General features: G+C 37.7%; 1 protein-coding gene across 2 annotated transcripts in view; it reads left to right on the forward strand.

The window, feature by feature from the left end:
• The window catches only part of LOC134840748 (COP9 signalosome complex subunit 2-like), a 545,309-nt gene that overhangs the window by 12,232 nt on the left and 517,965 nt on the right, over nt 1-15,112 (forward strand). The gene's annotated exons all lie outside the window — the stretch shown is intronic.

The following is a 15,112-nucleotide window of genomic DNA, read 5'->3' on the forward strand; positions in this document are numbered from 1 at the left end:
ATAATCGATCTTGAAGTCATCAGCCGCAGTTGCTGGTTCCGGCTCACGTGTCTCCTCTGTTACCGCTTGCATTTTCTTTGCCGCCAGCTCTTGAGGTTTATCCTTTCTGCGTGCCTCCGCTTCACTCAAAAGTCTAGCCTTGCTGGCTTTCACTCCTGACAAAGCTTCTTCATGTCTTGGATGCTTGATGTCTGCCACTGCATCCCAGAATTGCGGACAATCTGATTTAAAAAGACCTTCCAAGTTGCAAAAGAAACACCTCGGGCCGAATTTCGCAATTACTCCTCTCATGAAATCCTCAGGGTCCAATTCTGACGCATCTTCGTCCTCGAGGCTAAAGCCTATAGCTTTCATGCCTTGTTTGTAAGCTCGGCATGCTGACACATGATGGTCCGTTGAACTGCAATTGGCACAAGAGCGTCTCTTGTCCATATAATCCCTCGATTTGTACCAATTGTTCCCTTGGTTTGCTGGTCCGTTATCAAAATTGCCATAATTTCTCTTGTAGTATCCAGACCTCGAAGGAGGTTTCAACAAAATATACTCTTTTGACTTGAGCCTCAACTCCTCCGGTGTTGGCGCATTGGTTGATAGTGGTGTGTAATGTGTTGCTAGCATCGTAAGAAGTTCATCATTCTTCACACCATCGATGAATTTTGAGGCTACGGCCAGGTTCATCCTTCGGTTTGACTCATCCGGTTGGCTGCGTCTTCTCAGCATTTCCAAATCATCGAGAAATTTGTCTATCGTTTCATCTTCTCGTTGCCTCCGTTTCTCGAAGCGCATCATCGCCTGGTGCCCCTGCACCCCTGATCCGAAACGGTTTAACAAGATTTCGAAGATTTTCTCAGCAGTGTCACGTTGATATTGCTTCTTGGCCATGACACAGTTCAGGGCTGTCCCATCTAAGTTGCTGGTGAGCGCACTGCATTCCTGTCTCTCCGACAAGTCCTCTTCCTCGAAATGCAGCTTCATCACCTCTATCCAGGTATCAATACAGCCATCAGATTCGTCTTTATAGCATCTTGGTTTCTTAAAGACTCTTCTGGACTTCTCACTGCGTTCATTGGTTCTGGATAACCTTGTCAGGAATGTCTCCAAAGACCTGTTTAGGGGTTCAAATGCTGTGGCCATTGTCGTAGCATCTATTGAGTGTCTCGCTTGAGTGTCCTCACACCTCGTCAAAGGCTCCGTATGCGGTGCATCCCTGCAATCCGAATTGCCGTGAGGGTTTCCCGCTTGGGTGTCCTCATGACACCTCTTCGGGCTTGCATGCCCCCTGTTACCGGAATCACTTCTCCCAGTCGCATGTGTGCCTTGCGTTGGTCGCTCGTTAGAGGTCTGTCTGTTCCCCATTGAACTTGCTCTACTGTTCCGGCCCCATGCTCCATTACCCCTTGTGGCATAGCCTGATGAACTGCCCCTGCCTCTAGTGGATCCATACGTCTTCCTCTTCTGATGTTCATTGAAGTTCACCCTCGGTTCCCTGCTGGGACCTCCCGAGTTCGGTTCGCCTTCTTTTGGTCCACTCTTGCTGCTTAGTAGCCCGTCCAACCTATCCATGATAGCCTGAGTTCGCCTCTCCATCATCGCGTCTATCTTTGTGTCAAGAGTCCCAAGAGACTGCTCTTGCTGAATTCTTAACTTCTCCATGTCGTCTCTTAAGCGTAACTCTCGCTGTTCCGCCTCTCTTGTCATTCGCGATAAGTTCTTCGCCATATGATCGTCCGTTCTTTCTTTCAAGCGTTTTTCGCTCCTGCCAACTTCTTGTCTATTGCGGTTTATTTCTTCCCGCAGACTTTCTCTTTCAATGTGAACTGCTCCTTCTAGTTCACTTATCCTTATTGACATCTGTTCATTTTGTTCTCCTAAACTGTCCACTATGTTGTTTAAGGCTTCTTCTAGTGCTGCCCCGTTATTCACGAGTGGCGTTACTAGCGGCGGTGCAACCCTGTCGCTCCCAGGTAGCTTCGTGCTGGTCGAGATCCGAGCCTTGACTCTCTGTCTCGACGTCTTTTCCTCATCTATTTCAGGATCCGCTAACGCATTGCCTAGCCCTCTGGTTCTACTCTCTCCAGGTTGTGGCTCTGAACTTGTCATAATCGCGAAGTCTTTCGACTGGCCCGGTGTGTTTGTCTCTTTGCTTATCGTTGTCACTACACCAAATTTGTCCATGGTTCCAGTCTCTCTTCCGACGTATGCCTCATTCTCCTGGATCGAACTATTGAGGCTGACTTGAGATCCAAAGTCCCCTTGCTCCTCTTCATCCTCTTCCTCCTGGGATTCAACTTCGTTTCCTGCGCCTCCTCCCATGGTGAATGGAAAGATGTTTCCGAAGGTGTTCTTCATTCTTTCTGAGAACGACGATGACGTTGTTTCCCAGTTCTGCCTGCCATCATAGTGTTTTCTGTCGGAGATCTTCTCGTTGCCGCTACTTCAGTTGAGATGTCGGACAGTTCCGACATCTCTTCTCGATCCAGCGTCCCGGTGGAAGTGGCAAAATCAAGGCCTTGTTCTACCGGAGTAGATTCACTCGCCAGCCTTCTGCCTCTCCCTTCCAGTGCATTTACTTCCTGGTTGTCGTTCATGGTATGGTCCGTATTGACCTCTACTTCTAACAGTTCTTTTCGCTCTTCTGAGGTCTTCTGACTTCTCGTTTCAACCATTCTGCCTGAAACCGTTTCCCGTTTGTCGGACCGGGATCGCTTGATCCAATCCACAAAAGGATCGGTCATCGTTCTTCTTTGCATTTCAGGTATGAATTTCCTAGAGCTATTACCTCGTTTTGGTATCCTTGACTTGTCTAGACTCATTCTCTATTTGTCACTTCTTAATGCCTATAATTTAACTCGATTGCTAGAGACCTTATAGTTTTATTAACAATAATAATGACACAACACAATAAATTTCACAAGATTCTATTAAATAGTGACCACGAATCCCTGTATGTTATCAGAGTACAGTATATATAAAATTTATTCACACTAACCGATTATCGGTCGTGAGATTTGAAAACTAGCACAATATGATGTTATCAGTCAATTTAAAAGATAGTGTACTCACTACCCAATCAAGCACAATTTATGTTGATTTAAAATCAAGAACAAAATATATATATATATATATATATATATATATATATATATATATATATATAATGACAGAATATGAATACCTCTATGAAAAAATTGTATGTGTAATGTACTCTTAGTCGGTCGCAGTACAATAGTCGAACTTGTCTTTTAAAGAAAAAGCTTTCCCTGCTCGGTGCTGCACCAAACAGACAAAACTTTGAAGGCAGTAATTTTCTCAAGTGGGCGTCTATTGCACCCACCGAGTACTGTGTTACCTATCTGCCTTCGGACTGCCCGAGCTAGACCTACTAAAACCCTCAGGGCAGTCACTTTTCACAAAACGTATTATGTTGCAATCCACACCAATGAGTCACGCTCTTTTTAATATAGACTTAGTGTCGTGAATATCCGAGTTCGGACCTGTTTTGTTTTCGTCTGGTTCTTATTGAAAGGCAAGTTACCAGTGCAGTCACTGATACCTAGCCTGTGTGCTAATAACCTAATACCTCTCACTTTAGTCTTTCTTCCGTCTACCTAAGTCCTCTAATAAAATAATACCCTCCGGATTGGCACAAATAGGACCCTTCCGGACTAGCAAGATTTAGACCCCTCCGGATTGGGACCCCTCTGAGTTATTCAATACTAGACCCCTCCGGATCTGTACCCCTCCGAATTTAGCAACTATAAGACCCCTCCGGATTCGGACCCCTCCTAACTTGAAAAATCTTTGACCCCTCCGGTTTGGGAGTTTTCCTTCTTTCAACCTATACCCCTCCGAATACGTTCTCCGATGCAATTTTGCTTTTTCATTTAACTAGGAAGGGTATGTACTACTTTCCTAGACCCTTCCGGATTGAAGTTAAGCCTCTTATTTGACAATTCACACTAACGGTGAAGGGTCTTATCGCTCGTCTAACTTCGGCTCGATTAAGGTTTTGCTGTGCCCCTAGCCTTCCCTTTTCGTCTGGAAATGCCTAAAGTTACTTTATTCAACCGCTAATACCTTTTGGTAGGGGTATAAGGGCTTTTCTAAAAAAAAATTATAAAACGTGAAGGGTCTACCCTCCCAAATTGGTGAATTTGCTAAAAACAATCTCACAAAAATTTCACGCTTACTTTTCCGAAAAATTTTTGTCCCTATCAGTAAGCTCAGCTAATTTCTGATCTATTGGTACCAAGATGAACTCGATATGCCCAGTAGTTCCAGAGTTATTAACCAAAACGTCTTTTTTTCTAAACTCAAAAAATTTCTCTCTTATAGGTTCCGCCTAACTTTTTCCGCAAATCTGGTCCTTTCGACCTAAAATTTATTGATCCGAGCTCAGAAGGCCTATACTCTTCTAGTTCAATGCAAAAGACCCGATCTAAAACTTTTGATTTGAAAAAATTTGCGAAAAACTATGCTACCTGTACCCCTCCGGATTGATGAATCCACCAAATCAAACACGTTAAGTTCGATTTCTCTGCAACCCGGAAGGCTTTCGGGTAGCGGGTTTTAAAACTTGTAGATTCACTAGTGGACGTTTTCCGAACAACTATTTTTACTGTTGTAATTCAAAAATTTCAAAAAATTTTCTGAATTTCTAGTGTTTCGTTTTCTCAAAAATCACGAAATTTCGGTTTTCGGTACCAAAATAGTTTTAACCACTTCTAACTAGGTTAAAAAGCTATTCACGGTAATCCGGAAGGCTTCCGCGTTCCGAACTACCCTTCCTCCCCGGCGGTTTAGGCCTATTAAGGGCGTTATTGTGAGCATCCGCTCGGCGCGGAGTGCTCGTTAACAGTTCTGCCGGTCATGATGTTAAAAAGAATAACACCCAGGAGCGCCATAAAAACATGTCTGTAACATTCGCCCGGAAGATACATATCGACGAAAAATAAAACTAAGTCCTAGGACGACTGGCTAACGTCTAACAGAGCTTTATATGCTTTTCACCGTCTCTACCAAGCCAGTACTTTCGGTGGTCTTTTCTAACATCGGGTCGACAAAAACGTTACTGCTTTCGGCTTCGGTCAAAACACCCAAATTAACTTAACTACATGCAGCAATAGTGAGCTCATGGCTGGGTCTCAGTATCCCCAGACCACGAGGTCACTCCTAAAAACAGGGCTACTACTATTTACTGAATCATTATTGTTTTTGTTCAGTAGATAAAAATCATCATCTCCATCGAAGATGGATCAACCCTTTCCCCCAACTCCTAGCTTCTCATCCTTATCAAAATGAATCCGGATGTTAATTAAATTCAAATCAGGACATGACAAGAAGCTAAAAGTCCATATAAAAGGATAAAAGTCTCAGCTCCGAAACCCTTCCGGATTCTTGAATCCACTGAATCAAGCTCGTTAATCTTGATTTCTTCGTAATCCGGAAGGCTGTCCTCCACCCTTCACCGTTGTCTGCAACGGCCTTGCAACTATTGTAGCGACACAATAGTTGCAACTCGGAACGTTCTCTGCTATTCCTGCAATCTGCTGTTGTTTTTTGATCACGATTCTCGTAGTTATCGTCCGCGCAACTAATGTTGTTGTGTTTTTCTTCGACCTTTTTGCCAAAATGGCCGTTTCTGACGTTTTTCAGAAATATTACGTAATCACTTCGAAAATTTAAAAATTAGCAATTTCCAAATCCTTCAACCTTCACGTTTTGTCCCATTGTTCAAATAACGTTCTTAATCCTTAATAATCACCAATCCGGAGGGCTCGCTGCTAAAATTTCGAATTCTGCAGAGATTGCATTTTTCACATTCTGGTCGAATGTCACAATTCAAGCAGTCAGAAAAGTTATGGAGTATTTGGGAGAGCCTGTCAATGAGCCTATTACTGATTACTTTCGGCTGGCAAAGTATCGATCTGATGCTACCAGGCCGAGAACCTTGCTGGTGAGGTTTAAGAATCCCTGGCTGGTTCGTAAATTGCTGGCTAAATCGTATATCTTGAAAGATTATTCTGGTCGCATCTACTTATCCAGAGAGCTTACTGTTGACGAAAAGAAAATGGAGTCGCGTATTCTCTCTGAACGTTATAAACTTGTCAAAACCGGTATCTCAAAGGATAGACTGAGAGTTAGAGATTTGAAATTGTATGAATGGATGGCAAAGAACATGTGTTTTGACTAGCCAACCGCAAAATTACTCTCTGTTTGCTGAATGCCCGTTCATTGAAAAAAACATAATGCCATTTATGACCTACAATGTGATGCCAGTTATCACGGATTTGATATTATCTGTATAACTGAGTCTTGGTTAACCACGGACATTGATAATTCGTTTATTGCTATTCCTGGGTATAACATATTTTTAGGAAAGACCGCAGTTCGTTGAACTATAACAAAACCACAGGCGGCGGTGTCTGTATTTTTGTTCGTGAAGGTATTGTCAGTGATCGATGGACTTGTCATCATTGTGATTAGTTTGAAATTCAGTGGCCGTCAGTTAGCGTAGGAAATAAATATTTGTTGGTCTGTTCAATTTATTTCCCACCTGATGCTACGTATGGCCGTCAGCTAGAAATGCATATCTCACATTCCATCAATGTCTTCAGGGACCAGAAGCCCTCGTCAATTATTGTACTCTGTGGAGATTTCAATAACTTGGATACTGATGACCTCGTACTAGATTGCGGTCTTTACGATGTTTGTACGGAACCCACAGGCGGGAATAATAGACTTGACAAAATATTGTGTTCGGATGAATTTTATTTCAATGGTATTGAACGATTTACGTCTACTCTGAGAACGGACCATATGGGTTTGGTTGCTTATCATGGTGTTGAACAATCTGAAAACAAGTTGTTTACTTTCGTGACCATATGGGTTTGGTTGCTTATCATGGTGTCGAACAATCTGAAAACAAGTTGTTTACTTTCGCGAACAACTTGTTTTCAGATTGTTGTTCAGATTGTTGCCAACAAAAATCATTTGAACTATTTGCTGGATACCCATGATTTACGTTATTTTCTTAATTACAAAGATCCAAATGTGTTGTTAGGGGAACTTTCTAACGAACTTCTGAATCTGTATAAGGTCGCCTGTCTATTGAAACGTGTTGTTCTTAGCTCAAAGGATCCACCTTTCATGACTCCGGTTATCAATTATCTTTTAAGGAAGAAACATCGACATACACATCGAGGTAAACTTGTGGAGGCAAATGCTGTCGGCCTTCAAGTTCGTATGTTAATTACTAAACGTGCCTTTTCTGATTCTAGTGGTCGAAACTGGTGGCAGCGTGTGAATACTTTATTGAATAAGAATAAAGTAGCCCCAGATCGCCCGTGCTTTTTTGGCTGAGCAGCTTAAACAGTACTATAATGGCATCTCCACTGCTTCTGGAGGCCCATTCAAGCCTACTTATTTGGAGAATACAAATGACGGTCCGCAGTTTTCGCTCGTGCAAATATTTAGTGCCATGAAACGCATTGAGCGCACCGCTACTGGCCCGGACGCTCTGCCGTTTTGGATCTTTGAGGACAATGCTCACAATTTGGCCGAAATCTTTTGTCATATCTTCAATTTGTGCTTTGAACAAGGTTTTTTCTCGGAGATTTGGAAGCTTACAAAATAACTCCCTTGCCAAAAGTTTCGTCTCCAAAGCAGCCAAAGGATTTGAGGCCTGTCTCTGTTACTTCTGTTATGTCCAGAGTGTTTGAAAGGTTAATTTACCAGAACTATCTGCAAGGCCCTTATAACAGATAGCTTACACGTAACCAGTATGGTTTTCGTAAACATTCTTCTACCTCCTGTATGCTCATTAGGCTGCAACATCATCTCTGGAATTTCTGTGAAAACTATGATTATGTTCGCTTCTTTTCTCTAGATATGTCAAAAGCTTTTGATACTAGTTCCCACAAGAGTGTTATAGAAGGAGTAATGAATATTGTCCCAGTAGTCGATCCTGCGGTTGTCAACGTAATCTTTAACTTATTGCAAAATAGAGCCCATTATACTTCTCTCAATGGCTTGGATTAAACTGTTCTGTTTTGTATACTAATCAGGGTGTCCCTCAGGGCACTGTCCTTGGTCCGCCTCTTAACAATGGCTCTACCCATGATATTGATGTTTCAGATATTTCCACCACGTTATCAACTTATGCTGACGATAACAATCCCCTTGTAGCTGGCTGCAATAGCGCTGACAATGCTCGGGAAGTTATTAGTTCGCTCTGTCATCAATTTGACGCAAAAAATTGTTCTCAATGTTCAAAAATCTTCCAAGGAAATGCGTATTATTTTCAACCGTAGTGGCATAATTTCATACATATGGTTGAGGGCATTGAGGTTGTTGATGACTTCAAAGTGCTGGGGTTTACGATTGACTCCAAATTTGGTTTTCTAAGCATATTGACAAAGCTGTTAAACAATTGAATTCTATACTTTTTTCAATCTGGCGCCTTGGTAAAATCGGTTATTCGAAGGACGAACTTGTTATTTTGTTTCGTGCTTTTATTCTCCCAAAGCTCTACTATGGCATTAATGTTTGGGGTGGTTCAAATGTTAAAGATCTAGAGAAGATAAATTTGTTTCAAAGACGTGCAATAAGGCTCGGCGTTACTGATACTTACGAACCAATATCTGCAACTATTAGAAGAGCTGACCAAAAACTCTACGATGCAATCCTCCAAAGAGGTTCTGATCATATGTTGTTTGATTTAGTTCCGACACGTTCTACCTACTCAGCAAACAACCTGCGCTGTCGTGATCCACCTATCGCTCGCTGTAAGATGGAGAGGCAAATGAAAATATTTCCTTATCGCCTGCTGCGCAGACTTCATGACATATAGTTTAATTTTGTTCTGTCTTATTACGATTTATAGATGTCATTCTATAACTAATTTAAGTATCTATCTATCTATCTATCTATCTATCTAGATATGCTTAGGTTCTTACAAAGCTTGCTCAAAAAAACTTCCGTGCTGAGGGCAAAGGAGTCTACTGCCGTTACTTTCTCAAGAGCTGCTGTATATTCGCTTCTGATCGGTCATAGAGAGGTGTTGTGGTTCTGAAACAGAAGGAATGTGAGTAGAAGATAAACTCAACTTTGTTGCGGCATTCATTCGCGATTCTGTTTTTCACAGAAAGATGTTTAACCATTAGGAGCCAAATCTATCTTGGAACGCGCGAAAACTTTTTCCGTCTGTCAGTACGAGTGTCAAATTCATGGGTGCAATTTTGCTGTCAAAAATTGAAGCTGTTCCATTTTTTTTGGATTCCGTTTTCTGGAGCCATTTTAAATTTTCCAAGTTCAAACTACTGTTTAATCGCAACGTTTTAAGTTCCATCGACAAGCTCCAATCAAAAAACTTCACTTAGTGAATTTTTCGCTTTTACAGCTGAGGCTAATGAAGCTCTTGAAATTAGTAAACGAGCGGGAAACACCCCAGCCACCCCTGCTTGCCGTGAGAACTGATTGTAAGAACTGTTGATGATTCAATTTATTTCTTAGAGATCTCGCATAGCGAACTTCTTAGCATTCCTTCGTAGCAAACCTAAGCTCATATTACAAAAACAAGAGCTCGTACGCTAGAAATACAAGAGATTTGGCATGCTGAAGCAGTTTTTCAGAAAGTAAAAACCATACAAGGCATCTAGTTTTTGAATGCTCTCCGAGATTTATTTTCAAGCTCCTTAACTTTTTTGTATCGCATTTCTTTACGGCAAATTTTGCCTTAGAGATTTTTTGTATAACAAACTTGTGGCATACTTTACAAAACTGCATTAAAACTGATATGTAATGAGTACTCATAGTCTGTCCTCAACACTGAAATTATTTTTTTCAAGCTCAAGCCGTAATTTTGCTCCAACTTCAAAATGTTTTCTCGGATTACTAGACTATAGTAGTCGGCTAAATTTCCATCTTTTTAACACATTATGCTTATTTTATGACTCTAACTGTTTTACTAGTGTCTGAATTGGTTCCGAAAAAGGTTTAGGGCTTCAGGATTGCCTAGTAGAATTGTGCGTTCTGGCATTATGATAGATCTTCCAGAAAAAAGTTAGCTAAGTTTTTTTTATACGCGCAATGGGTTTATTTGTACAATACCGGATAATTCTAAAAAAAAACTGTTTATCATGGTTTCTCTAATTAGAAGTTAGATGCAACTTAAATTCCACTTTTGAAAGAGCAGTGCATTTTGGATTGTCGTTGCGCTCAATTAGTTTTAGTACAGCTATTTCTGTTCCTGGTTTGATGCCACACCCCACCTGTTTCAAAATATCTTCATCGCTCAGAGGATTTTGCTTCCAGCGGATTTTAGACGCGACGCGTTTTAGCGTGTTGCCTATGACAATTGGTCTCAACCTTTTGTCTATGTTTATGAGGGCCATAAGCATTGTGCCAAAATGAAAGGATTATTTCATCCAAAACGGTTCCTGATCCGTTCGGAAAGAGCATTAGCGCTAAGTATAGATCCAATCCAGTTACGAATCCTTATCTATAAAGTTTGACTCTTGAGCGTCCACTTCTTTTCGGTTGCTCCAAAAAATGAACGGAAAAATGTTTAAAAATTGAATTTTTTACATTCTAGAAGAACCGTTTGGTGAAAAATTTAAATTTTTTGAGGCAAGCTAATTGAGCTTCAAAAGAATTCAGGTTTAGCCATAGGTTGAAACGCTTAGAGAAAAGCCGAATTTTTGAGCAAGCTAAACAAACTATGAAAATTTCTAAATTTCAAGTCAATTCAGAGTCCAAATTGGTTGATAAAAACCTTCAACTCGAGGCAAGCTTTTTAAGCTATGAATCTTTGAAACAATTTAAGTTAAGTCATTGACTATTTTTTAGGCAAGTTAAACAAAAATAAAATTTTGCAAAAATGCAAGTTGTTTCATAGAACAAAATGGTTTTTAAAAATTTAAGTTTTTCCAAGAAAAATATTCAAGCTGTAATTAGGTTTTCTATGTCAAGCTATTCAAGCTAAAAAGTATGAAGTAGTTGAAGCTATTTTATAGATTTGTTTCTCAAAATCTTTAACTTTTTCTAATTAAGCTATTAAAGTTTTGAAACTTGGAGACATTTCACCTTATATGATAGACTGAATTGCTTCGTGAAAAAGTAAGTCTTTCAAAGTTAGCTATTTAAACTACAAAACTTGAAATTTTAAGTTATTCATGGACCAAATTGGTTGGACAGAATTCTTAGTTTTTCTAAGCTGGCTATCCAAACTATGAAAGTCTGAATTATTTCAAGTGACTTAATAGCGCTAATTGGTTCGTGAAAAACTAAAATTTTTTTATGCAAGCTTTTCAAGCTTTGAAACTTTGAAAAACTTCCAATTTTTTCATAGATCGCTTCGCTCTTGTAAGTTTGAAGTTTTTCTATACAAGCTCTTCAAGCTACAAAATTTTGAAACAATCCTAAATACTTCTTATACTGAATCAATTGGTTAAAAATTTATTTTTCTAGACAAACTATTTGAGCTTTGAAACTATGAAAATTTTGAATTTTTATAACAGATAGCAAGGTGTTCAGTTTATGAAAATTTGAAAAATTTCATGTTGTTTTATTGACCGATTCGCTCTTCTTACTTTGAAGTTTTTATAAGCAAGCTACTCAAACTATTAACGCTTGAAATAACTTAAGTTGTTTCATATAGTGAATTCTTTGGCGATAAGTTTAAATGTTTCTAGGCAAGCTATTTGAGCTATGAAACTATACAAAAACTTAAAACTATGTAATAGACTGAATTACTAAGAAAAAAATCAAGTTTTTCTAAGCCTGCTATTCAAGCTATCAATGATTAAAATGATTCAAGTTAATTCAAAGACTGATTCGGTTTGAAACATTTTTGGTTTTTTTAAGCAACCTTTTCAATCTATAAAACACTGAAATTTTTAAGCTGTTTCCTTGAGCCAATGGGTTCGGGAAAATTTAAAATTTGTCTAAGCAACTTCTACAAACTACGAAGTTATGAGCAAGGTTGTCAAGCTATGAAAACTGATTCAGTTCAAGTTAATTCCTACCGCAAATTGGTTCGTAAAAAGTTTTTCTAAGCAAGCCATTCAAGCTATGAAAACTTACAATAAATCAAGTTATTTTATAGACTCGGCTGCTAAAAATTTTAAGTTTCTATAACTTTTTAAAATACTTCAGGGAAAAGCCAAATTTTTTGAAAGCTAACTAAAAAAAATGCATAAATTGCAATGTTTCAAGTTAATTCAGAGACCAAATTGCTTGTTAAAAGCCTTAAAGTTTTTAGGGCAATCAGTTCAAGCTTTAAAGCTTAAAGAAAGTTCACGATTAATGATAGATTGGATCGCTTCTTGAAAAATTACATTTTCTAAGCAAGCTATTCAAGCTATCAAATTTTGAATTAGTTCAAGTTTTTTCATAGCTGCAACCGGTTCATGAAAAGTTGAATTTTTTCTAAGCAAGCTATACAAGCTATGAAAATTTGAACTTATCCAAGTTTTTTCATATTTTGAACCGTTTGAAGAAAAATTTAAATTTTTTGAGGCAAGCTAATTGAGCTTCAAAAGAATTCAAGTTATACCATAGGCTGAAACGCTTAGAGAAAAGCCGAATTTTTGAAGCAAGCTAAACAAACTATGAAAATTGCTAAATTTCAAGTCAATTCAGAGTCCAAATTGGTTGATAAAAACCATCAATTCGAGACAAGCTTTTTAAGCTATGAATCTTTGAAACAATTCAAGCTAAGTCATTGACTGAATTGGTGACAGAAAATCCATATTTTTTTAAAGCAAGTTAATCAAAAATTAAAATTTGCAAAAATGCAAGTTGTTTCATAGAATAAAATGGTTTATAAAAATATAAGTTTTTCTAAGCAAAATATTCAAGCTGTAATGTTTTGAACTATTTCAAATTATTTTATAGACCGAATCAAATAGTGAAAAAATTAGATTTTCCTAAGCAGGCTATTTAAAATATGAAACTTTTAAGCTATGAATCTTTGCAACAATTCAAGTTAAGTCATAGACTAAATTGCTGACAGAAAATCCATATCTTTTTTAGGCAAGTTAATCAAAAATTAAAATTTGCAAAAATGCAAGTTGTTTCATAGAACGAAATGGTTTATAAAATTTCAAGTTTTTCTAAGCAAAATATTCAAGCTGTAATGTTTTGAAGTCTTTCAAAATATTTTATAGACCGAATCAAATGGTGAAAAATTAGGTTTACCTAAGCAAGCTATTTGAAATATGAAACTTCTAGATATATAATAGACTGAGTTGCTTAGAAAAAAATTATGTTTTTAAGCAAGTTATTCAATCTAACAAAGTTTGCAGTTACTCAAATGTTTTTTCGGATTGTTAATCGTTTTAAATTTTTTTAAAGTTTTAAATTTTTCTAAGTAAGCTATTTAAGCTACGAAAACTTGAAATTTTTGGATTGTTATTCGTTAAAAGTTTTAAATTTTTCTAAGTAAGCTATTTAAGCTACAAAAATTTGCAATAATTCAAGTTATTTTTAGACTGAATTATTTATGAAAATGTTTAAGTTTTCCAAGTAAGCTATTTCCTCTACAAAAACATAAATTTTTTGAACTCTTCATAGACCGATTCGGTTTGAGAAAATGATTTGTTTTTCTAAGCAAGCTATTCAAGCTTTAAAACTCTGAACTTTTTAAACGTTATTCAAGAGCGCTAATTGGTTCGTGAAAAGTTAAAGTTTTTCTTAGCAAGCTCCTCGAGCTATGATAATTTGACATAATTCAAGTTATTTTATGTACCGAATCATTTGGTAAAAAACTAAACTTATTTTAACCAAACTGTTTAAGCTTTAAAACTTTGAAATATTTCAAGTTATTTCATAGACCGAATCATTCGTTAAAACTTCAAGTTTTTCTAAGTACGCTATTGAAACTTTGAAATAATGAAGTATTTCATGTTATTTGATAGCGCAAATTGGTTCGTAAAAACGTAAATTTCTTTCAGCAAGCTGTTCAATTTTTCTAAACAAACTATTCAAGTGATGAAGTTTTAAAATATTTCAAATTATTTCAAAAAAAAAACTTTCATAAAGGTTGATGATAATTCTGTAATTTTTTTTTCAGCAAGCTATTCAAATTATTTAATTTTAGAGTATTTCAAATGATTTAATAGACCGAATCTCCCGTGAAAAGTTTAGATTCTTATAAGCAAGCGATTTGAACTGTAAAACATTGAAATACTACAAATTAGCGTGAGTCGGTTTCTGAAAAAATTAGATTTTTCTAAGCACGGAGATTTCAGAGTCAGTTGATTCTTTTCAGACTGATATGACCCTGTAAACGTAAAGTTTTTGAAAGCTAAAAGGACAGGTACTGATTAGCCTTGAAGTTGAGTCGAGTTCATTGTGTTTAAATAGTTTCGGATTTTTTTTAAAAACATTTTCTAGAACGTTCAAGACTGAATGATTCTTATTATTTCTGAGTGTGTGTCCAAAAAACAAGAAAAAAAATATTTCCCTAAATTTTCGTAAAGTTTTTGATAACGCAGTTACTTTCACCTAATTAAAACTGTCACAAATGTGTTTTAATAGAATTGTAAACCAGTTTAAGATAATTTTTGAATATTTAATTTCAATAGAAAAATGTTTATTATAAAATATTTTTTATGGCAATCGTATGACTAGCAGTTTTTCCATACACTCCAAATATGAAATTGTATGATAGACATATTTTTTGTATCGACGTCCATCCGTGTAAATGGCTCAATCTCGCCGTTTTCACTCAAAAATTCGGTGATTCGAGGCGCATCCTGATCCGTGATGGTTGCCTGGGTCAAGGCCCCTTAAACCAGGAAAAATTCACCACGGTCCTACAAACTTTATTAAGTCGACCAAATTGTTTCTCCGAAATTTTAAGTCGACCAAAATGTTTTTCCGAGTTCTTTATAAAACAAAATAAAGACAACAAGATTTTCCGGCCGCTTTTTGGCATTTTTTTTAAGAAGTTTTTGACAAAACAAATGAATTTTTTGGCGCGCGCTACCCCTCAAAATGACCTGGAATTGGCGTTTCAAAAAATGTTGGGTCGTTCTGCCGAAATGGATGTCGTAAATGGGGACTCTTTGCTTTGTGAGGGGGTCGAATCCCTGAGAGGGGTCGTCCG

The sequence above is a fragment of the Symsagittifera roscoffensis genome, chromosome 2 (genome assembly GCF_963678635.1).
Source record: "Symsagittifera roscoffensis chromosome 2, txSymRosc1.1, whole genome shotgun sequence".
In the NCBI taxonomy this organism is placed as follows: domain Eukaryota; kingdom Metazoa; phylum Xenacoelomorpha; order Acoela; family Convolutidae; genus Symsagittifera; species Symsagittifera roscoffensis.